At 39.7% G+C, this 26,236-nt stretch overlaps 1 pseudogene; it reads right to left on the bottom strand.

Moving 5' to 3' along the window:
* Nucleotides 1-74: 74 nt before the first annotated feature.
* On the bottom strand, nt 75-19,955 carry LOC129355596 (adenylate cyclase type 2-like; annotated as a pseudogene).
* Between the last annotated feature and the right edge of the window lie 6,281 nt (nt 19,956-26,236).

Raw genomic sequence — 26,236 nt, 5'->3', positions numbered from 1 at the left:
AGTGACTCTCCATGCATTTCGGAAACAGACACACGTACACAATGACAACGCAGGCGAATTAATATATGCATTTTTTTAATTATCATTATTAGTTTATATAAATAGAATAGAAAAAATATATTTTCATACTAATAAAGCTTTCCCCCCCGCCCCCTCATTCACAGTTCTCAGCATTCCCTCAATACGACACAAACATACAAGTTACAGTTCATCCTTCAATCACAAGTCCAAAAGTGCAATGTCATGTAAGTTTTCATGGAATCATGTCACGCGTGTGTTGAGTTTTTTTTTTTTTTCCAGCTCGAGTCGTGTCAGTTTGAGACATTATTTGAAACAGTAGTTTGAAGCATCAGGGCTCACAGCGACCGCATCCCAGGAATGTCACCAGTGACGTCATACTCTGGGATCCCAACCTTCAGGCTGTGCAAAGTGTAAAAAAAAAAAAAATTCCACCCCACTCCATCTACAGCATCTCAGACTAAAAAGGTAAACAATAAAAGTTCATTTCTGTGCAAACTCTACTTCTTTTTTTTTGACACTCTTATCTATTGGTCCACTCATTTTGAGAATGGGGCAACAAAAAAAAAAGTTTTTGTTTTGTTTTTACGTTCTTCCCAATTTTCCATCTCTGTAATCAGGAATGTGCATGTTTTTCCTATTATAACAGGTTGTTGGAATGAAAAACATTTCTTTGGTCCCTACGTTAAACCAGTGCATTTCAATAAATCAAATCCATAAGGTAAAACGTATCCCCCCAATATAGAAGTGACATACAAAAATTATTTTGAATACATGACAAATGTCATTCTTTCAAGTCAGACATTTGTTTTTCGAGGAAGACCAAGTTTCTTTTGTAAGCCGCGAGCTTTTCTCTTACAACAGTATTTGGTCACTGTGTTTCCGTTGAACCTAAATCAGCAATATTTAGGAATTTGGTGACGAACGTGATCCAGCCTTGGTGAGTTCTCCCATTAAAAATATTTTTCAGTATATAGAATGATACAGTACAATGCAGAGCGTGCCTGGCAGGCTTTTTAGAGGTCCATGAGGTGGGAGAGTTCTCCTTCCAGACGCCATTTGTGTTTCGTTTTCAGCAGTCAGGATGGATCGTCTTCACTGTCTCGTCCTGTGAAAACGAGTTCTGTTGCCATGATCCTGTTTCGTCGTTGAGTCAGCATCTGGTGCGAAAATGCAGCGGCTGTCTTCCTTTAAGTCTCAGCCACTGGTTGTGCGGGAACCAGAATGACTCATCCGGCGCCGTGTTCTTTAAGGCAGACCGAGCCGCGGGAGTCGGTCTAAGATCCATTAGAACTGAGGAGTCGAATGGTCGGTTTTGACGAAGTAGGTAGTGAGTTCTCCTTTCCCCTTCACGTTGACTTTTCCTCGGAGCGTGACGTCGTACCCCACGCTCTGGATAATTTGGGAGGTCTCCTCCGTCACCTGAGGTCATGGTAGGGAGAGGGGGAAAAAAGGTTTTAATGTTAATTAAATCATCTGTTTTTAGTATAGTCTTGTTTCAAAGGGGCTGTATCACGTTTTTTCAGGCACACAACACTATATTACATCACAATTAATTACCTATGTTAACAACAGTTGTTAAAAAAATCTATCTGTATATAAAAAGTGACTTGAAAGAAATTTACTTTGTCATTTAACATCTTGAAATTGGGCTTCTGTCTCTTTAAAAACTCACGCTCTTTCTGACACTTCCGCCTTCAGGAGGTCATCACAAGATCACTCCTCTGTTAACTCTTATAACAACGTTTTTACCGACGTTGCACTGAGAAGTAGCTCATCTGATGAGCTCAGCAGACGCGCAGTTTGCTAATTTCTGCTGGCTAGTCTGAAGGAGTTCTGAGCTGCATCTCGAAGGCGGCGCTAGCTCCAGCCAGCCGTTTTGCACAGCTGAATAGTTGCCGTGGGAGACTGAAGGATTTCTCAAACATGAATGAAAGAATCGAAGCAACACTCCAGATATGTTTTTAATGAGGGAATAACATTATAAAACACCGTAAAACTAAAGAAAAGTCAATTTTACATAATATTGCCAATAAGGAGCTTATTTCTGTACTAGAAATCTGAAAAAAAAGACAAACACAGGGAAAAGTTTATTTTCTAAGTCATTAATTTGTGCATGTGTTGAGTGTTTTTCCAACCTGTATCTTCTCCAGTTCCCCTGTGCTTTCCATCCTACTGGCAACATTAACAGAGTTCCCCCAGATGTCATACTGAGGTTTGTGGGCGCCGATAACTCCGGCGATCACTGGGCCGTGATTCACTCCTGCAAGTGGATAACAGACAAGAATACATGCTTGTTCACATTAAAGATAAATGATAATTTTCATATAAAAATGCCTCCTGTTTAGGACTTTATGTCCAATTTGTCTTGGCATCTGTGGGTTTTGTATTAGTTTATTATTCAAAATAGCTGAATCCTCTACAGAAAAAGTAAAATGTAAAAAGGCATTTCAAAGTACTTCACACCATAAAAACATAACACAGTAATAAACATTACATTTAGTCAAGTTTTGCAGTTTTCTGGAACTTTGTTCCAGATTAGAGATCCATAAAAACCGAATGCTGCTGCTCCAGGTTTGGTTCTGGTTCTGAGGATTCAGAGTGGATTGGAACCAGTCACGTCCCCGTAAGCCTCGCAAATTGTTTTTCATTTTTCAAAAACACATTTCAGCGTTTAGAGATAAAACAATGAAACGACTTCTGTTTGTGACTAAAGGAATAATAATACTGAAAATATTACCAGCAGCAAAAAAGATTTAGCAATATTTGTTGAATTAATTTCTGCAGATTTTTCACCGTGTTTTGTTTAATTGTGCATATGTATTTTAATTTTTTTTGTTTTGGGAAATAATAGTTTGTAAAACAAGACAGAAACAAAAATCAAAGTTATGTTTGTATTTGTTTGAACTTTGATTTAAAAGACAGACATGTTATTAAATAAGTGTATTTAGAAAAACATATCTAATACACTACACTGAAGAAAATTCAAGAAGTTGTATTTTTTTCACAAAGCCTGTTATTTCATGGGTTAGTAAAAAAATTTAATGTACCTTTTGCCTCTATGTTCCAACTTTGCACTACTTTGGTTCTCACAATTCCCTAATAAAAATATCTTCACATGTTTAGTTGTAATATTGGAAAATGTAAAAGAAAAAAAGTTAAGGCGCAACGTGTTTAACCCAACTTCTCTGTATGAATTACAACCATTTATTTAGTTCATTTGATCCTTACTGCTTTAAACCAGTTATGAAGCTATAGTCTTCTAACAGAGCAGCTACATTAATGTTTCTTTATTAATGTACAGAAGCAGGCATGTAATTTCTTTTCATGTAATTTATTTTCATTTGTTGAAAGAATTACACTGACGATAGTCCATTTTAACATTTTATTGTCTTGTATGTCTCTTTAAAACAGATCACCCTTAAAAATAGGAACTATTACCTAAATTGAATCTGTTCGTACAGAATATTGTACAACAGCTGTTCTCTACTGCACTGTCTTTTATGTTTTAAGAAGCTCAGAAAGTCATAAATCATTGTTTTTTGCCACTGAGTGTGGAATACAGAGATAGTCTATCTCTTCTCCATTTTTTTGTCTTCTGAAAGGCTCAAAAAACACAAGTGAAAAACAAATTGGAGATTCTTTTTCCAGTGTTTGTGCTTTAACATATCAAAGCAGTTTTCTTTTGTTTTTGTTTTTTTTTCAGCAAACTATCAACTCTCCTGGTAATATTAAAATGAGCTCACCGATTCGGAGTTTAAAGTTGTTGAAAGAGTGCTGGTTGAGGTTTTCCAGTTTGCTCATCATAGCTATTGCAAACTCCACCATGGTGCGGACAGTGATGTAGGTCATGTCGACTTTCTGTAGGGGGAGCCAGAGATCACGCTTGTTAGCAGGGCATTTTTTGTACATGTTGGAAAAAAACCCAAAAAGAAACAGGAAAGTCTTTTCTTCCTGTGTCAGCTGAACTTGCTTTGCAAACATGTAGAAAACAATTAACACTTGGAGCTTTTTGTTTTCTTTCGTTTTACAAACCTTATTGTCTTCTCCTACAGGGCTGTGTCTTAGTCCTGCAGCAGCCATGTAAGTGCTGCCGATCGTCTTAATCTTCTCAACGGAAGAGAATTTGGGCTTCGACAGAAGCTGCATTGAGACACACACAGAGTAAACGTTAGAAAGAAGAAGAGAGTATTTGACTTTCTTTCACATCATCTCGGTGGACGTACGCCATCGAAGTCCAGTATGATCTCGTTGAGGAAGCGAAGACACTCCAGGCCGTCTCCGTTGGCGCTGCTCTCGCTGTAAAACTCTTTGAACTGAGGCAACGACGCGAACAGCACACACACGCAGTCGTATGATTCGCTGTACAGGTCCTGCAAAAAAAAAAGAAGATATGTTGTAGATGAAGACACTTTGAATTGACGACTAACTTAACATCTGGGAGCATGTTGACAAAAATCCTGCCAAAAAAGTTCAGATGTCTCGTTTTTAGATATATTTATCCTCCAAGGTTTAATATTGTTTTGTTATTAGCTCGTATTTCTGTGTGTCTGTACGAGGGATGCAAGTTATCAATTAATCAGTTAATCTAAAGTTGATTGAGCTTACCGATTGATTGATTATTTTCTTCAAAGTCTGAGTTTTCTCTTGTATCAAGATGGCAATTGTCTAACGCCGAGGGTTAATTGTTTATAATATATTGAATTAAAAAAGAATTTATTTAGAGATTATTTTATGTCAGTTGTATTAAATGCTGACTGAGGAAACAGAAAACATTGGTTTCCTCACATTATTAAACTAACAATAAAATATAAAGAATAAAATACACGAAACATTTAATTCCCCATGAACAGAGAGATGTTGCCCATACAGAAGTACCATCTGTGGTAGCTTTGGAAGGAATATTAAAACTTTTCTCCATGAAGTGCATTAACTTCGTGGAGGACAGATCTGAAAATCAACAGTTTTTTCATCATATAGTGTTTATATTTCTAAACAGAATGACATAAAGTGCATTTTCCATCCCAAACTGGACTCTGTTTGGACCGTTTCTCGTTCTGGGGCTGGTATAGACCCGCCATCTTTGTTTCGTATCAACTGGCTTCGCTTAGCCTTGACCAGGGCCCTTGCGTCCCTACTTTGTCCCCCTTTTTTGCAGTATTTACTTGATTGTCGACGGCTTTGCCCATGAAGAAGGAGGCGACGTGAAGTGGCATGACGTTCTCCAGGAGGAGCTTGTTGACGTTCTCCATGGTCTCCATCTCCTCGCGCTCTGTTTGGAAGCAGCACTCCAACAGGAAGTCTACGCGACACGTCAGCTCGTCCTGATAGAGTCACACAAACACAGAGCGTTTCAACGTGCATCGACTAATTTGCGACGCTTCACACTGCATGGTAATAGATAAAAAGAGACGAACCCGTCTGGCCAGAATGAGGCACACGATGTAAAAGAGGACCAGCCAGATCCCGGACATGATCTGAGGGTCTTTCAGCACCCCGACACTGTTGGCAAACACAAATACAAAGTCATTCTGGAGTTGAGCAGATCAATAAAAAGGCCAACCCACTCCCCCTTCCTACTTCCTCAAACATGGAGGTCTTGTTTCTACACTGGGCTTGCATCCCCTGCCACCCAGGAGGGCTTCTTTCTATAGAAAGCAGCTAAATAAATGATGGTGATCTGAAACCGCAGACAAGGATTCACAATCTGAGCTCGACGTCTCGGACAAAAGGGAGGAAATTCAACACCTTCCCGAAGCGAGGCTGGTGGCGTTATGACTGCCGAGGGCGGAGAGCGGAGGAAGGTTTAACACGTGCGGCGTAGTTTTTATCTGCACGCATTCAGGGACGCATTGGTTTGTTGACAAACCGAAATGTAAACAGAAACCAGATTTCAGTAACTGATTAATCTCCTATTCTGATGATTAATTGGATGGAACACATAGGCACATCCTGCAGATTTTTTCATTTGAGCCGTTTTTATATAGTTTAATAATTGTATTAAAGGACGAAAATCGCCCAATAGTTTAATTCCTTTTTTCTTAAAGAAAAAATAAGCATATTATTTCCTAAAAAGCAGCAACATAGCATCCCTTCAGTGAACGCTTGATCATTTGTAGCAAACGATGCGTCTGCAGCTAAAGAATACTTCTAACATCCAAGTAGCTTCAGTCGTACTATGCGTAGGTCACTCACTGTGTGTGATTTTTATCGTAGTACACATCCACAAGGCAACTGGACTCGTTTTCGTAGACTTTGAGGAAGAGGGCCAGGTACACCACCACAGCCAGCGTGAGCAGGAATCCCTTCACAGAGAAGCAGATCCTAACAAACACCATCACTCCCAGCATGGCCAGCAGGCAGCAGTACAGGTAGTACTGGATGTTTTCACCAAAAGGAAGAAGGGCAGAGAAACAAGTGCAAATTGGTGAGGTGTGTTGTTCAAACTTGGAACGGAACAATTCGGAGCTTAGCTTCAGGTACTATGACTGCAAATACAGTGACACCTACTAGACAGGTAATAGTTAGCCAACAAGGTTAAAGATTAATGCAAACTATGGAAAATGCAAACAGCGAGATAAATCAATGATAGCACAGAAAAAGGTACAAAACTGTCTCCTGTTTCCAGGAATGAGTTGTCAAATGTACAAAAAAGATCTGATAATCTGGTGAGATACTCACAGGCAGATTATACAGTCTGTGTCCTCCTAAATACGTGGTGTTAGTGACCGACGTGCAGTTCCTTGCTGGGAGGACGATCTGGAAAGAATACAGACGCAGTGGAAAGTAAGACGATCAAGCAAACAAATCGACCGAATGATCAAAAACAATACTTACCAAGTTGAGGAAGGCCATGAGCAAAGTGATGAGGACACACAGAGTGACGAGGAAAAGCCGCAGCACCGCCCTGGCAAGGAAGTTGCGTGACAGCTTCACTACCCACTGGACATTCAATGGCAACTTGGAGTGCAATTTCTGATGAGGATAAAGCGAAAAGCGTCACTATGGCACCACTCTGGGTCTTTGGTGGTCATTTCGACTTAGGGGAGACCATAAAACTGCGCTGTCCATTTTGACATTTTAATGGCACAAACGTCAATGTTTTTTGGTAACTTTAATCTAAATTTCCAAAACCACATTTGCTTACATGTGGTTCATTGTGTTTAAGATGCAAAGTATCCATACCATTTGAACTCACCTGTTAGCCACATTACATCCACAAACCTCAGTATATTTAGAAACTTAGGAGGAGTGAATCCTGCTGCTGGGTTTTCATCAATTTGAAGAATAAATTGAACTTGATGTACTGTTCGATATCTAGGCTGAATTGGAACTGACTCGATTATGTTGAATTGACTGTTTTTGTAAAGTATGTTAATATGACGTGTTGTGAATTGGCACTTTGAACTGATTTAAAAGAAGATGCATTGGAGGTTTTCAGGGATTCATGTCTTAAACATACACAACATTGTGTTGGTCTGTAACCTAAAATCCCAATAAAGAGCATTAAAGCCTGGTAATATTCAAGTGGTTTGACTTATTTTGCAAAACGGTACGTGTTTCTTTTTCTCTAGAACTTCTTGCCATTGTAGCTGATCTCAATTAGCGTCAGTTACAACAAGTTAATCACGCGGCGTTAATCTGATGTTGACATGAAAGTGATGCATACGCGTAGACTTTACCTTCATGTATGCAACAAAAGAAATGACCAGAAGTGCCACCATTACAGGAAAGGTCACACCGTAGGACACTGCCATTTGAAAGTTCCTATAACAGTGACAAAGTAGAGTTAAGTTAATCTGCTCAACATAAATAATAATAATCAGAACAACTAAGATGTAGCCTTGTACAACAGACACAACGGTTGTATGCATGAAGATGTTTTAAGAACTACTTACTTTTCAGAGACAAGCATCTGGACGGTGAAAAGAGACACGAAAATGATGACAATGCAGCTCACTGAGTAGTGCAAATTTGTCACCTTTGACAGGCGGAACTGGAAAGCAGTTTAAAAAAAAAGCTGGTTAGGGGTGAAAAGATTGTCTTTTCAGTCACAAGGTTTCCTGTGTAGTGCCCTGCTAAGTTACTGATACTCAAACTTTTGCATGTTTTGTCACATTAAAACCTCTAACTTCAATTGATTTTATATGGAGTTGAAGAAAAATGACACTTTGGCTTGAATGAGTGTTCAGTTCAAACTCAGTCAGACTGGATGGAGCTCATTAGTGAATAGCAGTTGGAAAAATGTCTTGTTTTCAGTGAACCAAGTGGAAGTAGTATTTTCTTATCCACACCAAGTGATTATGGACTAAAAACAAGCTCCAAAATCTTGTTGAAAAGCTACTTCTGAGCTAACTTTGTCTTACTTCAAGTGCATTACAATATTTGCATTTGAAACTGGACCAAATATACTTGGTATGACTTTTTTTGTTCTAACAATTTCCTGATGTGAGCTGTGAAACTCGGCAGGTCTTCCAAAGCTACAATTAGCATTTGGGGAATTGGTTGCACTAGATTTTATTTATTGCTGTCTAAGTAAATGAGCACCACATTTTTCAGATTTTTATTTCTGGAACATTTTGATTGCCATGTTGTTTTCCTCCTTAAAATGCACAATTACACTAAGATTCTAGTAAAACAAATCAAAGTCTGTAGTTGTAACGTCTGAAAAGGAGAAATAACTGAAGGCATATAAATACTTGTGGAAGGAATTTTATGTGTACATTCTTTTAAAGAGCATATATTATGTTTCAGAAGAAAATATACCTGTTTCTCTACACTGAAGTCATTAAACAACAGAGTCAACCAGTTGAGTTTCTTCACTTTCTTCCTACATGAAAAGAAACAAGGAAATATTGGAAAATTTAATACGATAAAACAGTACCTTGTACATCTTTTATATTGTCGTTGTATTTTAGACTTTAAAATTCAAAAAGACGAGAAAAACGTCATCTCAAGTTAAACAAGGGCAAATTTCAGCAAGTGAAATTTAAGGCTTTTTGAGACCTTTTAATGCCACCATGAATTAAATTTGAGACTGAAAGAATTAAAAATGTCAGGGATGGTTGGGGAGACTTTCTGCATAGGAATGAAGAACAAGCAAAAACTGTGAATCCGGCTTTGTGCCCATGATGAAGGCAAAATACATAACTAGCTAGTAAGGCTATATCAGCCTCAACTGCCTTGAATGCAACAAAGATGTTTGACTTTTGCCTGACAGAAATGACCCACAAGAAAAAAACTATACAAAACAGTAAAGCTATGACAAAATTTAAGACCTCTGATTAACATATTTAAGCCCAACTTACATGTTTTGAAAGTATTAAAGACATTTTAAGACATTTTGATTTCACACACAAATTTAAGACATTTCAAGGATGAGTGGACACCCTGTAAACTCACCCAGTTATGTCCACTGTGTCAAGTGATCCCTTTATGCTGCTATCGATAGACAGACTAAAACAAATGAAAAGACATTATTGATGGCATCCTCTGAGAAGACCAGAGAGAAGGTTTCGTTTAGCTCCTTCAAACTGGACGGATTCACTTTGCAGTAATTTAGCAACATCTCTTTAAGAGATTCCTGCCACTTACCGGTTGGGATTGTTGTAAAAAGATTGTTCTTCCTAGAATCAAACACACATAACAGGCACTGTTAGACTTGGGTACAATAGACCATGATCAAACAGCCGAGAGAGACAAAACATCGACTGCCCTGCATGTTCTTTACAACACCGCCCAGTGGGATGTCGAAGCAGGAATACGTGCTTACCTCCGATGTCAGTCGTGTACGCGTTACGACATCTTTGAGAGGCTTGCAGGCCTTCTTTTTCTGTGGGTTGCTCAGGTCGGCGAAAGGGTGGATGGTCTTCCAAGATTTGAGGTACTGAGACATTCGGACGGACGCCCGCTGCTTGTTCTCACCCGCTGCCTGAAGTTACAGCAGAGGCAGTTCAGTGCTTAGATCAAGAGTGCTTACGTACAAGAAAATAATCTCTTAATACACATTTTAAGCTAATGTTTCCCCACAAGGGCAGGGTAGAGGAATTTTGTTTGCAGTGTGAACAAGGCAATTCACAATGCGTGCCCCTACCAGATTAGGCCTTCGCGGAACGCTGCTTGGTTTGTTGGGGTCAATAACCAGGAATGTTTTTCTCCCGTACAGGTGAATATTTCGACTTTCCCCATCCCCGTCCTCCACCTCGTACGCTCCATTCAGGTGCAGCAGGGTTTCTTCTGTTATGTGGACTCGCCTAGTTGGACCAGCATTTGCAAACAGAAGTTCAAATGTTTCCAGAACAGATCTAAACTTACAAGTATTGCTTTTTAATTGAAATTAACTAACATTTTGCATGGTTTCATACAGTTTAGTTATCAGATAAGGGTCACTTTTCTTACCCAGGAAGGCCTCCGGACTCCATTAGATTGGCTAAGGTAACATCATTTGACCAGACGTCATACTGCCACTTCTGAGAGCCAATCACACCAGAGAGCACATTGCCAGTGTGAACGCCAACCCTCATGTTGATATCCACTTCTGTAGCCCGTCTAAGTTCACTGGAAGGAGGTAAAGAAGAAGCTAAAAATCAAAGTTTCACTGAAAAATGGATAAAATCAAAGAAAATGTGGATGAATTTTGTCAATTTGTCTTAAGTGTTTTCACACCATATTTAGCGCTCTACTTATAATAAGCTCATCTAGTTTTCATGTTATTACTAAATATAAATAGAATTTCATTGTGTTTAAGATGAAATGTAATAACTTTCCACACCAGAACAGCTTTTAGTTTGTTTTCAAAGTCCATAAATATTGCTCCATTCAAATAAATGGAAACAAATATTGCCACATTTGATTTGCATTTTCCTCATACATGAATTTCCAAGGAATGCAAGCAATGAGGCTTCCACCTCCTGGTCTGCTGCATTTGCATCAAACAGCACAGAACGGAAAACAAAATAGATTATACAAAATATGTTATTTTAAAAGTGTGGGAAAAACACACCCAAAGTACTAATGCTCTAATTTTTTTATATTTTGTCACATTAAAACGACTAACGTCAGTTCACACGTCAATGGTATGTTGACATGAACGTCAAATTTTCGTACATGTCAAATCATTGATGTGATATGTCACCGGCAGCAGTTGGTACTGAACATCAACTACTGAGAAAAAAAAACATAAAAATTTATAGCACAGTGAAGTAACTACATTAACTTCAGTTGTTATAAATGCTACATATGTCAAATATGACATAAAAGAAATTTGATGTAATTGGGCTTCTGTCTCTTTAAAAACTCCTGGTGTTTCTGGAATTCGCCTCCAGGAAGTCATCACTACAACCGTTCTCTAGTAATCCTCTAGCAATGTTTTTATATACTGTTGCACTGAGAAGTAGCTCATATAAGGAGCTCAGCAGATGCACATACCCAATAGGTATTTGCTAATTTCTGCTGGCTAGTCTGAAGGAGCTGAGTGGCGGAGGCACAGTATCTCCATGAGACAGTATCTTGTAAGTTAAGAAACTGCATCTCAAAGGCGGAGCTAAGAAGAAGTGAAAAAGGTGCATTTCTAAAATTATTTTGGAATTATTTTGGATCAAAGAAAATAATTCTTGGTTATTTGTTGTAAATGCCGGTATAACACATTTAGATGACTTAAAAAATTCTTGGGGAAGGGTTAGACAAACTCAGATAAATCCAGATGGACTGACTTGATGGCGGTGCACATGTCCAGGCCCATCCGAACGCGCAGTTGATGGCGTGGGTGGGAATGGGGTCAGGGAGGCCGGAAACACAATAGTAGCAGTCCCCCAGGATCTTGATGCGGAGACACTCGTTCTTCTGTGCTCAGAAAGAAACACGGGGGACCGAAGAGTTGGGTCTTAAACATGTGATTCAACAGAAAGCCGCCTGTCACAAAAACATCACATCATTCGCAACTTTACCTTTGCGATGTCATCAAATTTGCCAAAAAGCTTGTTGAGGACCCCGACCCTCCTCGGGCGTACAGGTGCTCGCTAGCTTCGTGAAGCCGACAATGTCTGCGTACAGGATGCTGGACAAACGCAGAGAAAAATAATATTTAACATACGGTGAAGATAAAAAGGAACATGTTTATGTTTTTGGTAGGACAAAGCTAACAATGAGCTAGTCGGGGTCTGTCACTGTGTAGAAGCATAGAGGGACATTCACAAGGAGATGTGACAAATGTAGTACATATGGTAAGTAAATTAAATCTTCACCACAAACTTATATTTACAAAAAAAAAATGATGTGTTAAGAAGTAGCTGTGTTGTGTTTTATTTCTTTCAGATACACCCTGAAGCGAGGTGTGTACTGTGACAAAGTCTTGAGCCACTTTTTTATCTAATCTTGTGAAAAAGTCCAGAGAAATATATTTTTATTCTGCATATTATTCTGTAAATGTGAGCAGTTCTAAACTTGACTTAGTTTCTTTCTATCCTTCTCCTTTCCTTTCTTCTCTTTTCTTTACTTCCTTCTATTTTCAACATCTCCTTTTCTCTTTGTTACTTTCCTTCCTTCCTTCTTTCTTTCTTTCCTTTTTTCCTCCTGCCTTTTATTCTTTCCTTTCTCCTTTATGTCATTCTCTCGTCCTGTCTTCCCTTCCTTCCTACATTTCTTTCTAACAATGGCACAGTTTCTCACGTTGTGGCTGTAGTATGTGGAAATCAATAAGTATTGAACCCCTGTGACTCTGTTGCCCCTACATAAAAGCCACTAAGCCCACACTTTGCTTTTATTTTTATTTGAGGAAAAACCTGGAAAGCATGGTCTCATTTCCTGTTCCACGTCACATTTCTGAGCTGCTCCGTGTCGCTCCATCACATTAAATCCCAATAAAACCCACAGAGGTTTGTGGCTGTAATCTGATAATCCATAAATAGTGAGGATCTGTAACAGAACCAGTCAATAGCACTAAGAGCGATCAGCCAACCCTCCACCTGCGGCTGTTACCTGACATCCCTGTGCTGCCGAATGTAAAGGCTGTGAAAGTTGGGGTGGTTGCTGATTTCTTTCGCCTCGTCGCCCTTCGGCTTGGACAGCCTCTTGATGATCTCACTTTTCAGCTCCACGGCGATGTAGCGTGGCAACACCGACAGCAAGAGGCCCTCCTGTGTCGGATGAAACATACGGAAAAGGGTGGGAATGTAAGAGAGGCGAAGCTAGGCGAGACTCGAAACCGCCAGATTTCCGTCGCTCAGAAACGACAGGGATGTGTTCGGAGCCTGTAAAAAAGAAAGCAGTGTTTGCTCGCTGGGTTGTGTTTCATCTCTTTGTTTGCCCGCAATGAATGGTGCCCATTTGGGTTTGCCTTTTCTATTGTTGCTGAGCCCTCAGACGAGTGAATGATTAATCTATTGGCCTAATAGCAGGGAAAGCATACAGGTACCAGGCAGCGGCTGGCCAGCGAAAGAGGCCTTTAATGAGACCAATTACACAGAACCGTTTGTAATCCAGGTGAAACAAGCCGCCTGGAACCACAAAGGAGGGATTTTTCGTACAACTGACTCTGTCCTTTCTGAAGGATACGGAGTAACAGAAATCAGTGTTACTACTGTAAATATGATTATACAAGTGTTTCAACCTGCTGATACTTCTTCACTTCCTTCTGGGAGCGCACAGCGCTGAACTCTTCCCGCTTCTTGTTGGATGCCCTGAGGTCGTTCTCGGTCATCCACAGGTGGAAGACCCCGAAGCAGTTGACGCACACGAACAGCACGGCGTTCGCCACCAGCTGAAAAACAAGAGTTCATCAGATGACGCCTTCGCCTGCTGGACGTCACAGCATTCCATGAGACACAACATGCAAGTTAGGCCGAGACAGGCCAAACACTCCTTTTTTATTTTCCATTTTTCCTCAGTGAGATACATAATGAGCGGTATTATACAAGGTTCTTGTTTACACATGAGTAAGTTGTAAAGCAGAAACATATCTGCCTGATGATTTGCATGTTTTCTAGAGGAAGTAAACCGTGTTGGTCACACAACACAAAATACTTTTGTACACCTTCATGCTACAACTGAATTATGATCCTTATGGGAAGATGATGTTGCAAATATCTTAAAATTCCTTAATAGCACTCTAATCTGTTCATGTTGGTTGAGATTAAATACATTATTCAAGCTTTTGAAAGAGCAAAAGACGGTGTTTTACCTGCTCGGCCAGTTGTGGAATGTTTGGACGAGTTAGCATTCTTGACAGGGACATACACACTGATGATGATGATGTGAGAAACACTGCTTCCTATCCCAACTATGAGGGCCCAGGTCAGAGAGAGGGCAGGACCGTGTAAACACTCAGAGACAGGAAGAGGAAAAACGCCACCTGAAACACAAGAAGGGAGCAATGAGACTTAGAGAGGGTTTCTGTAGCTATCACCAACTCAAATAAAAAAAATTTAAGACATTTTAAGACCATTACGACTGAAATTTAAGATATGCATCACGAGAGAAGTGTACAAAAGTAGTAGTGTCAAGCTTTGTTGCCCAGAATGCACCTGGCATTACATGTGTTAGCATCAGAAAAGAGCCAGCGGCAAAGATAATCTACACTTGCCAATGATAGACTCAAAAAAGCTAGCCAGGTAGCTAGCAAGGGCTTATTCGTTAGCAGTTGGCTCAACAGCCTTGAGAAGAAAAATTACATAAAACATACAAGAGTAAATAGCTCTGCAACAAAATTTAGGACCTGTAATGTATTTAAGAGAAACTTAAAAATAATTTTATAAATTTAAGACTTTTTTTAAGACCATTGTGAATTAAATTTAAGACCTGTATCTCAACAGAAATGTACAAAAGTACTAGTGCACACAGCATTGTATGGGTTAGCATCAGAAATGAGCCACTGGTGAAGATGAACCAGCCAACTGGTGATAACTTACACTTCATAAAGTTAGTGGTAGATGAAAACAGCTAGCTAACTAGTAAAGGTTTATTAGCAGCTAGTTAGCGGTGGATGTGATTCAAGCTTTTGCCAGTCAGAAAACTCTCAGGAGAAAAGTAAACTCCATACAATATGCAAGAGTTAATAGTCCTGCCATGATAAAACTTGAGACCTATAATCAGTGTATTGAAGGACATCTTACATTATTTAAATGAATTTAAGACATCTTAAGGTCTTCATTTCAGATACATAAATTTAAAATTTAAGAAAAGAACAAAACTCAATCCCATTTTCTGTTTTAGCTGCTTCTCACCTGTTCCCATGCATTCACCTCTCCCCCTGTGAAGATGAAGACTATCGCCGTGACGTAAAGCATCCCCCAGACGAAGAGCGCCAGCGCTCCTCCACAGCGTCTCACTGTGGCCACCCAGGGCAAGCAGGCGATCAAGATCACGTTCAGACAGAGAACCACGCACACCACCGACAGGGCACCGACGTGATCGCCAAGGTACGGTTCTTCTGTCTGGATGATGCAAAAATTATCAGATTAAGGTCCAGTTTAAACAGCAACTCTTACACACAGCATAATTTTCTTCTTTCATACAAAGTGTCTTCATGGGATAACATTAAATTCTGGAAAGCTTTCAGAGATGTTTGCCTTTGTGTTTTATGCAGAAGCGTTTTAACTGCCAGAGGCTGGGGATAAATTCAGGAGCAATTTATATCCTTTAAATGAGAAAACGTTCCTACTGTACAAAGACGTAAAACGTTTGTTGTTACAAAACGTTTCTTGCTACAATGAGATTAAAACAAAATATCCTCTCATTCAATCAGAAAGTTAGCAACAGTACAACTGGTCTTTTTAGTTGCCGTCAAGACGAAACAGAGTGAGAAGGAGAATCATAGCGAGCCCCTTTATGCCTTTTTAACAAGTCATAATCTATCTGAGGAGCGTATTTTTACATCTAATTATAACGAGACATAAAACTGGTCACATTAGAATGAGGAACTCATTAAAACAAATAGTATATTGTTGACGAGATATGAAACTTGTTTCTCGTAACAAGGAACAACAACCAGAAACGTGAACAAGAGCATCATGCAACTCAGGACCCAAATGCACCATCAGAACCATGTTCTTCCCTTCTATGGAAAACTATTATTTTTATTACACATTTAGGTGGGAAAGTGTATCCGAAAGATTGACAGTTAGCTGGGTAAAATCCATGTAAGACATGCTTTTATAGCCCGTTGTCTTGATTACTGTAAGCCGATTGCCTTTGGAACTAGCAAGGCATCTGCTTCTTGCTTCCAACAATTTGTAAACCCATTTCATACAAATATGTTGCCATTTCCTCTGTGTATCACTTCATCTTAAAAAACCTGTTTTCATCCACAACATAAACCACTTCAAAAATTCTTTTGTGTGTGTTTATTTCATCTGAGACTTGACAGATTATGAGCCCCGAACGAACCAAAATAACTCCCATTGTGCCGCAGGTCTCGTTTATTTCTTTACAGCACAGTAGAGTGTAGGACTACATGTGGAGGGAAAAACTGAAACCAAAGAAGCAGGCTCTGTTTTAGAGGCTTTGTGAGGTCATGAATTAAAAACTGAAATCAATTTCATCAGCAAATCCATCAAAGGTAATACAGGAAGTGTGTGCAAAGCATTCCAGTGACTGACCTATGAACCTATCAGCTGCTGATCTCTGTCAACGAGTCGCAGCGAAATTAAAAAGCCTTTTTTCATTTGCATGGAAAGCGGACTTTGCTTGAAATGTGACCTGGCACTTTAATTTTCTTTTTCATGAAACAGAGGAAAGGCTACTCAAATTGGTAGCGTTTTTGCAGATACTATAGTTACTATTTTATTTGATGTTACAGGTTGCAATGAGTTTGCTTTGAAGACAGAAACATAAATAATAACACTATTTCACACACACACACACACACACACACACACACACGCACGCACGCACGCGTGTACACGCACACACACGTGATCATATCCAAGTGCAGTAAACATAGCATATCAAACATGTTGATTACTCCTGCAGAGCTCTGCGTAGGTGTGACGTGTTGTTCCATTTCTGCAGAGGCGTGGGATGGCTATATGAGGAAGCTCTGACGTAAGGACGGGCGATCAGAGCTGCTCTGACGTTGGAGCAGCAATAAAGCTTTAGGAGTTCAACGAAACAGCTTTCTGAAAAAGCATCGCTTCTTTTAACGTAGGTAAATATTGTGGAGATACTGGAGTCTGTTTGCGCCAACTGTTCACACGCGCTACGTTATTTTTACTGGAATGAAACGCATTGTAAACCGGAGCGCAAGAATGTCCTGGTGTTTTCACAAAAATAGGCTTAATGCTACATTAATCGCAATGATTAGATTTTCTTTTTAAGTTGTTGACTTTCACTGTGATGAAGTAAAAGTCTTCTCTTTGACTCGAAAGACTAGATAATCTAATCTGCCAACTGATCATTGTGTAAAACAATCGGACACTTGATTCTTCAAGATAAACATTTTTGCAATGCTGAGACGTTAGACCAGATTTTGATTGAAATCTCAAATGTGAGAAATTCCTGCTATACATAAAGGCAGTGTTGTGGACACTGGCATGTTCAAATGAGTAATATTTTCTCACTTTAGGTTGCATCATATGTTTTAGCATCAGAAATGAGCCAGTGGCAAAGACGAACGTCGTACAACTGGTGATAATTTACACTTGTAAAATGATAGACTCAAAGGCTAACCCTAACCCTAACCCTAACTCTAACCCATTGTGAATTAAATTTAAGTCCTGTATCTCAACAGAAATGTACAAAAGTAGTAGTGCACACAGCATCGTATGGGTTAGCATCAGAAATGAGCCACTGGTGAAGATGAACCAGCCAACTGGTGATAACTTACACTTCATAAAGTTAGTGGTAGGTGAAAACAGCTAGCTAACTAGTAAGGGTTTATTAGCAGCTAGTTAGCGGTGGATGTGATTCAAGCTTTTGCCAGACAGAAAAGTCTCAGGAGAAAAGTAAACTCCATATGCAAGAGTTAATAGTCCTGCCATGATAAACTTGAGACCTATAATCAGTGTATTTAAGGGTAATTTACATTATTTAAATTAATTTAAAACATCTTAAGGTCTTAATTACAACATACAGTGGTGTTAAGCTTCCCAGAGAAACTTGATCTATTTGTGCATGAACAGTTTCTTCAAACAAAGAAAGTTTCGACGAACATTCGCCCTGAAGAAGAGGATCTGGGCACAAACACCAAGGCCATGCTCTGACACACTCCTGTAGTTGTGGGAACTGATTATTTTACTTGCAGTCAGTGAGTAATATTCAAGTGAAAGAAAGTCAGTGACGTGCGGTCGCTGAATTTTCCCATTTTCTCATTCGAATGCTCGAAGCGCAGCAGGTGACGCAGCAGCGACCTGAGCCTCGCCTGGGATTGATCGACCTTTGGCTAACTGCACTGGCTGGCATTCGATGAGAGCGTGTTCCTCCTGTCTGTACGTCGCCGATCAAATAAACCTCGATTAATCAATAAAATCGATTTGTAGCCCTTTGTATGTGCTTCTACAGTGCATTGACACATTTAATTTGATTTTGAAAACCATAATTTTCAATCAGCTTGAACCAGGTGCAGCTAAAACTAGACGAGTTTTTAGTAGAACAAATTTACAGACAAAGGGTATTTTTTTTTATCTTAAGTGCAAAATGCATCTATTTTTTTGAACAGTTTTGGCTTAATTAAGTCTGAGTGTGTTGTTCTTTCAGCAATTGGCCCTTTTTGAGTCTGCCCATTGTGGTTAATGATTAATCGAGTGCTAAATTAGTTTTAATAATCAATTAATCCAGTAAATTGTTTCCCAATACTGATCTATTGAGTGATAAGTCTTCCTAACAAACCTGTGGAAGACAAATGGAAAAGAAGTTGAAACACTGAAGCAGACAGACACTTGCTCACGCTTCATCTCACCCTTCCAGTAGCAGGAATGACGATGATGATGACCACGCAGAAGATGATGGACAGCAGCAGGCCCGACAGCATGGCTGGAGTCTCCTCAACGCAGCGCAAGAAAGCTCTGTTCGTGGCCTGATAGCAGCAAAACACCCCTTCTTTCACACTCCGTCTAGACCGGGTGCTCTGCCTGTCGACGTAGTCGTCCTCGAGGTACCGCCCGGATCCGATGTCCATGCTGTCTCTGGTTTGCCTAACGATGGACGACCTGGGTGAACTTCCATTGGTCGAGTTTCCGCTTTCGATTTGCCAGTCAGGTCCAACATGGAATCGCCTCCGTTAAAGTCCAGGTTGCTCTTCTTGGCCTTGTCCGAATCTAGGCTGGTCCCAGACAGGTTGATGGGGGAAATGGAGCTCGTCTTCTCCAACTTCCTTTTGTCGAGCTCCAGCAGCTCTCCGTCGTAGAGGTCCGTGCCGAAGCTGCTGCAGGCGTAACCGGGGCTGGACTTGGTGCTGCTGTAGTCCGAGTCGGTGCAGCTGTTTGCCTGCAGTGGAAGGTTCATGTCGCTGTGTAGTTAATGCCCGATGGATCAACCGGGACTCCTGATCCATGCTCACTTCTCTCCCCTTCAACAAAGAAATGGCCTTGAGAGGTTCGGGAACGTGCGCCGTCTTCACCTCGCCCAACTCCACGGAAACCGGGGACGCACCAAGTCCTGCCGGACTCCCTCCAGGAACATCTTGCTGTTTGAGGCCGTCTCTTTTGAGCTCCAAGGTACTAGCTTTGCCTTTGCCGTCGCTGGGGACGACAACAATGTTTGGCACTAAGGCTATCTGTGCTGCTTCTTGTCCGGGCCTGAATTCATCCTGGAAAGTTCTGGACTCGTCTGGCATTGTGATCCGTCAGCCTCTTGCCTCGAGATAAAATACCTGCGAGCGCAATCTTACGACTTGTCACAACTTGTCGCAGTGTGCTTGTGTGTCAATTTACAGTGAGTCTGAGGTGTTGTAAGGTCCCACAGATCGATAAGGAATCTTTAACTCGATTTCCTTCAGTGAGTTATGTCCCATGTTTTTGAGGAAGAAGAGCGTCTCTGCCAAAGAAAGAGAGCACAAAATGAGTATGGAGCAAAGTGAAAACACATTTATAATCAATTAATAAAAGCAACAAGAATAGCATGAGCACAACCTGTACCTACCTTTGGTTTTAGTGCCATTTTCATAGCACACCACTTTGAGACATTTCCCCATTATGCAAAACGAGTTAGTCCTCTTCCCCCGTGACACATACGCCTGCATACCGCACAGGTACTGTACTGTTCAGGTGTGTACCGCATTGAAATGTCAGTGACTCACCCAGTTCGCATTTAAAACATTTTTTTTCATCAACACCTTCTGCCAGAGCTTCAGCCCAGCTCTCTTTCTGTGACTTCCCTCTTTCTGCCTCTTCTTCCCCCGTCAGAGAAAACCGCCTCTCTGCCCAACCGGCGTTTCGTGGCTACAGTTCCCCATGCAACCTGTCGGCTCGCTTGCCACGTTAATTCCAGGATTAGACTAAATTTTTTATTTTTTTTAATCTCTATGTGTCCTGCGGTGATAAATCAGATTTACCGCTGTTCTAGAAGGGATTATAATGAAATTCACCTCACCTGGTGTAGCCGATCAGTTTTCATTTTGTGTCATTGTTGCAGGTCATATCACAGGAAAAACCACTCGCAGCTCAAATGGCTCTACATTACTGGTAATCTTTAAGTGAGCCGCTGTTCTGGTGGTATCCTTTCCTCCTTTCGGCTGGTTTCACTACTCTGTTTCTGTTAGTCAAAGAAGCCATTTTCCTAAAAAAGGGGGAAGTTTCCAGAGCTGAAAGTCAAACTTAACCCAGGAATAGGCTACTTCTGTTGGTCTACTTGTCTTTAACAGGCTCTGCTTGGACACCTGAGTCTGCTTATGGTGACCAAATAAATACTAAAAATACGCAGAGATGAAAAGCTCTAGCATTCAGATGCAACGAGAAATGACTCAATAGAAACAAAAACATGCAAAACCTCTCGATCGTAACGCAACAGGCCCTCAAGGTGTGCTGAGACACAGAAGAATATCTCAGTGACTAATCATCCCAAGCATTTTATTATTATTATTATTATTATTATTATTATTATTATTGCTCATTTGTATCTCAAAGGTCTATTTTTATGTACACTATAATCCCACTGGTGAAATGCTTCACGTTCATGACTAAACACAAACAACAGCTGATGCAAATGAAGTCAAGATGGTTGAGGAAAACCATATCTTATATTCTTAAACGAGAGAGTGTCCTGACAACCTCCCACCCAAATTACAATAAATAAAAATAAATAATAATAAAAAAAAGCTATAGTTCCTTAAAACACTCTCAGATCCTCCAAGATTTTTCTTCTTCTTCTAAAGTTAAAGAAACCAAGAACAAGTTGCAAGAACACATGAAAGCTAGTAACATGCTAATATATCTGGTATGTGAATGATGAAATATTATTTAAAGCAAATGTAACCTCTTGTGTATAATAGTGGATGGTGACAAATCAACCCCCACAATTTGAAAAATGTTTCGGTGTTTGCTTTATAGTCGTGTAAAAAAATCATAATAATAATAATAATCAATGATAATTTAGCCGTGATAAGATGTTACTTTTCCTCGGTTTGAGGAGTTTGGAGGCGAATTTAACATGAACATGACATTTAAAGTATTGCTCACTTTCCCTACTTAAATAGAAGGAGCGAATGCGCTAACAATGAGAGAAATGTGCCATGAAGATGGACAGATAGACAGATATCCATACCTTACTGCTCGACGACGTTATCTTCAATCTCCCTGAGTCCAACTGACAGGCAGGTTGAGTTTCCCTGAGTCTCCGTCTCTCTCTCTCTCATCTTCCTACCGACGTCAAAAAAAACTGGAAAAGCACAATAAACATCACCGAACTGAAACCGAGCGAAAAAACAAAACAACGTCCGTCAAAAAAAAAACAACAACAAACAACAAAAAACCCTGGTTTTTCGATGCTGAGCACAGCCCGTGAAGAGTCCAGGTCTCGGTGCAGGTCTGAAGTTCGGCTTCGGGCGCGAGGGAGTTGAGCGGAGCGCCCGCGCGCATGCGTTCGTGCGCGTGCGGGCGGGAGCGCGCTGGTCCAGCAAAGCAAACAGAGTGAAAGTAAATAGAGGGGCATAGAGAGAAATAGAGAGATGGGGAGGAAAGACGGGGCAAAGGTCAGACTTTCCATGAGACGCGGTGGAGAGGCTGGCTGCTGCTTATTCAGTTTTAAAAATTTAAAAATCTTTTTTTTTTTTTTTATGTAGAACTGCGAATAAAACAAGCAATGAAATAAGGTCAAATGAATCAATCGGAGTTCTCAACATCTCACAGACGCGCTTGTGGTGTTGGGAGCATCATGCTTAGGGGATACGATTCTTCAGCATAGGAGCAGTAAAGCTGGTAAAAGTTGAATAGACTGAGCTGTTTTACAAAAACTAACTAAAAAAAAAAAAAGACCTAAAAGACTTTCAGCTGTAATTAGAGAAAGATGCCTCTAAAAAGAAAAAAAATGGAATCAGGCTGAATTAAATGCACTCCACATTCTTCAGTTTTGTTGATTTGTTTTCAGACTTCAGATTAGAGTCGCAGTCGTCGTGCAGGCGGACAAGGCCGAGCGGCGGAAAAATAAAATTAGACAAAGCAAGGAACAGCACAGAAAGCAAACAAAACGAGATAAACACAGCAGAGAGGGGATTTATAAACAAGAGATGAAATGGAAAATTAGAGCAATGTGACAAAGTTGTGGGGGAAAAAAAACTGTTCAAACCTGAGATAAGTAAAAAAAAAATGAAATCATGTGCATAAAATGACTGAAGAAATGGCTTAATCGCTATATTTGTAATTTTGATCATTTTTGTCATCATTTTAGACACAACAGTCCTGTGGACATCATGGCAACAACACTATGCAGTTATTGAAGAAGAGTATGCAACAGCAGCCAAGGGTTAGTTTCAGTTAAGACATTTATAGTCACTAATAAATCAGAAATGCTGCTATTTTAAGCGAAGAAAAACCAACTGACTCAATTAACGCTCTGTTCAAAGGTTGTCTCTGGATTTGTTTTTCCCCCCTCTGTCTTGTCTACTTTTTCCAGTCGAATGGCTTTATTGGTGTGGCAATATTTCCCCACTTTGACAGCCACCGTATTTTTATGACATCAGCAAACACACATGCTCATACCTGACTGCGGACGACACAGACGCCAGCTTTATTGCACGGTAGTGTGTGCATGATGCTGAGACCCGGCGAATTAAAAACGACGATATCAAAAGTCTGTGCTCACATCTCGAGCTATACATGTTTTTACTTTAAATTTTGCTTCAAAGATTGACTTTAAGTTTGTGTTTAGTGCTGTTGTGGATGTGAATAGAAGTGAATAGTTTCGGTTTTATGAGATCTGTTTGTTCTTATTATAGAATTATGGGGAAACAATTAAAAGGAACAAAAGCAGAGTGATACGGATGTAGTGTAAGTGTCAAAGTATAAGTTCAAGGGCGACATAAAATACATCTCGTCTTTATTTTGCTGTTCAGCAGCTACATACGCGATGAACGTAAGAAAAAAAGAAGCTGGTGTCTCAAATAAATAATTAAGTGAAGGTATTATTCTCTTCTTACTATTATTATTCCTCTGGAAAAAGATACGGCCATCATAATGAACAATTGGGCTTTTCTAGGATTGAACTAAACTTCCACAGCCCGAATGTTTTCCCGCCCACTAATCAATGACCAATTAGAAGACTTAAATAGAAAAACATTGTTAGTATTTCTTCTAAAATGACCTGATTATCAATGACTTTCTGATTGGAGTACATGTACAGTATGACACAAAAGCTATTTTTTGTCAGCCATTCCTCAAAACGGTGGTATCGGTTTGAACTTAAACGTATCCATATTTATGGACAGGACAACAACAATTATCTTGCGCCATTGCCATGTGCCATTGCGTACACAAAATCACTCAAATGAAAATAAAATAAACTGAGTTGTATCCGTTTGGCTGCATTTAGTTGAATTGTATTTAAAAGAAAACTGTTAATGACAAACTTTGTCAACAAATGTACAGAAAAACAACAGGTTAACAAGTTAGAAAGACTTGGAACTGGAAAAAGGACTTTGACAAAAGTGTTTGAGAAATGCAGCAAACAGCAACTCTTAAAGTCCCAGAGTCTTTAAAAAGCCTTTTCTGTCCTACCATCACAAACATAAACATGTGGAGTTTGCTGAAGGATGTCATCAGAAATGTGTGACCGAACTGGTATGGAAATGTTTCGTCAGACACAAAATCAACCTTTCTTAATATGAACCATGTGGCTTTCTGCCCAGAGGACTCAACACCCAGAGGTAAAAACATAAGAAAATGATCTGCCAGCAAAAGTTTTCTTCACTTATTATCACAAACATCACCTCTGATTTAGAGAGTCGAGAGCATATTTGGCTGTGTTGCCTTTTCAAATCTCACATATTTATACCTCATCCGTGTCGTTCCTCACTGCTGGCAAGGGTGATAATTGTGTCACATGATTTATTGTTAAAAGAAAAAAAAACGGTTCCCATTAAACATATATATAATATACATATATATATATAAAGGACCTTAATGTGTGTCTAATACTAACAAAAATAGCATTTATTTAAAAGTTTCCATTTTCCTTTTCAATAACCACACAGAGTGCTGCACGTGTTACATGGCGGAAGGTCTTTATAATTATCAGCAGGCTTTAATCTCCATCTATAGAGGTTCAAAGGTCTCGTTCAGGATGTTCCCCAAAATAGACGTGCTGACTTTTTGCTCCATTGTTGCAGGCCTTGCCAAACCGGTTCACTGTGAATCTATTCTCGGAAAGACGCGGCACAGGATTCTCTGTGAAGCTTAAAAAATTTTAAAAAAATCCTTCCTGTGTAAACACGAGTATGCATTGTGTCATAGTTTTTATGTATTTTATAGAAATAAAACAGAAAGTCACAGTAGCAGAGCGCCAGTCACTGCATCTGCATCCCTTTTTTCAGGCTGTAGCCTCGTCTTCTGATTTGGCCAAACTCCACAACTGTTGATTTGGAGTTTGGCCTCATTTCAAAACCAAAATTCTGGATAAGTTCACTTTAGTCATTCCGGTTTATTGGGCAAAATGGGGCTTTGTTCACTGCAGCTTTTAATTCTCTGAAAGTCGTGGCACTTTGCAGAGAGGTTCCTCAATTTAGGGGCTGAACATGAAACTTTGGCAGCAGAATAGGAAGCAGGTTAAAACAGGAAGCCGCTCATGTGGATTTAAAGGAACAAGCATTGTCTCCATGTGAAGCCTTGTAGGATCAGCCTTTTTTTTTTTTTTACAACATATTTGATCACAAGAAGCTAAAAAAAAAAGTTTAAAATAGATTTCGACAAAACAAACATAACAGTTGTGTCTTTGTCTTGGATTTTGTTTCATTCTTGAAAACTACAGAAGAAAAAAATATGTACATATATTCTTATCCGATAAATAAAAGTGACGTCGACCCCTGGTGGACAAAGCGAAGCACTGCAGGTTTAGTTCAAAGTTTTCTAAAGCGGATTGTTTTTGTTTTGTTTTAAACCAGTCGGAGAAGATTCCAAAATCATGTGCAAAATTAGCGTGCATGTCAATTATGTCAAAGTAAAAACAAAGCAACAGCAAAAAATAAATAAATAAATAAAAACTAAACTTTTGGTGTTTGGCCACTTTTGGTGTTTCGGTTGCAGCTTTTAAGCGTGTAGTTCATTCCCGGAACTTATTCCTATTACTCTTTTTCTGGAGTCATAATGAATGTGATCAGAAAAATTGGCAAATTTGAAAATACTTTGCCAGAAATGTACCACAACAGCTAAACACGATGACGTATGTACAAGCACACACTTCTCAAAAACTAGAACAGACAATTTGAACTTTTGAACTCAGTTCATCTCAACCCCGAGATGAACCGGTTCCTATTCTCAAATGGCTTTCCTTGAAGAAAAGAAAGCCATATTGGCCTTCCATCTCATCCTATAAGTTTGATTTTCTTCCCGATAAAAAGATTGTCAGGGCAAAACGAGTTTGCAACTGCGATTAAAGAAATCAACCGGATGTAGGAATATTCATATTTTGATGGCCAACAGTAAAACGGCAACTTTAAATATTGAAACTTGAGTTCATTCCACCTGCCATTCCAGTTGCCATTATCTCTCGTGAACACAAGTCTGTGGACATTATTGTAGACGGTAGTGGGTTTGATATTTACATTATTTTCACCACAAACAGGATGGAAAACAAGACAATG

The sequence above is a fragment of the Poeciliopsis prolifica genome, unplaced genomic scaffold, assembly GCF_027474105.1.
Source record: "Poeciliopsis prolifica strain line A6 unplaced genomic scaffold, Auburn_PproV2 SCAFFOLD139, whole genome shotgun sequence".
Classification (NCBI taxonomy): Eukaryota; Metazoa; Chordata; class Actinopteri; order Cyprinodontiformes; family Poeciliidae; genus Poeciliopsis; species Poeciliopsis prolifica.
Note: the sequence above shows the minus strand (reverse complement) of the source record. Positions and strands in the feature narration are given on the sequence as shown.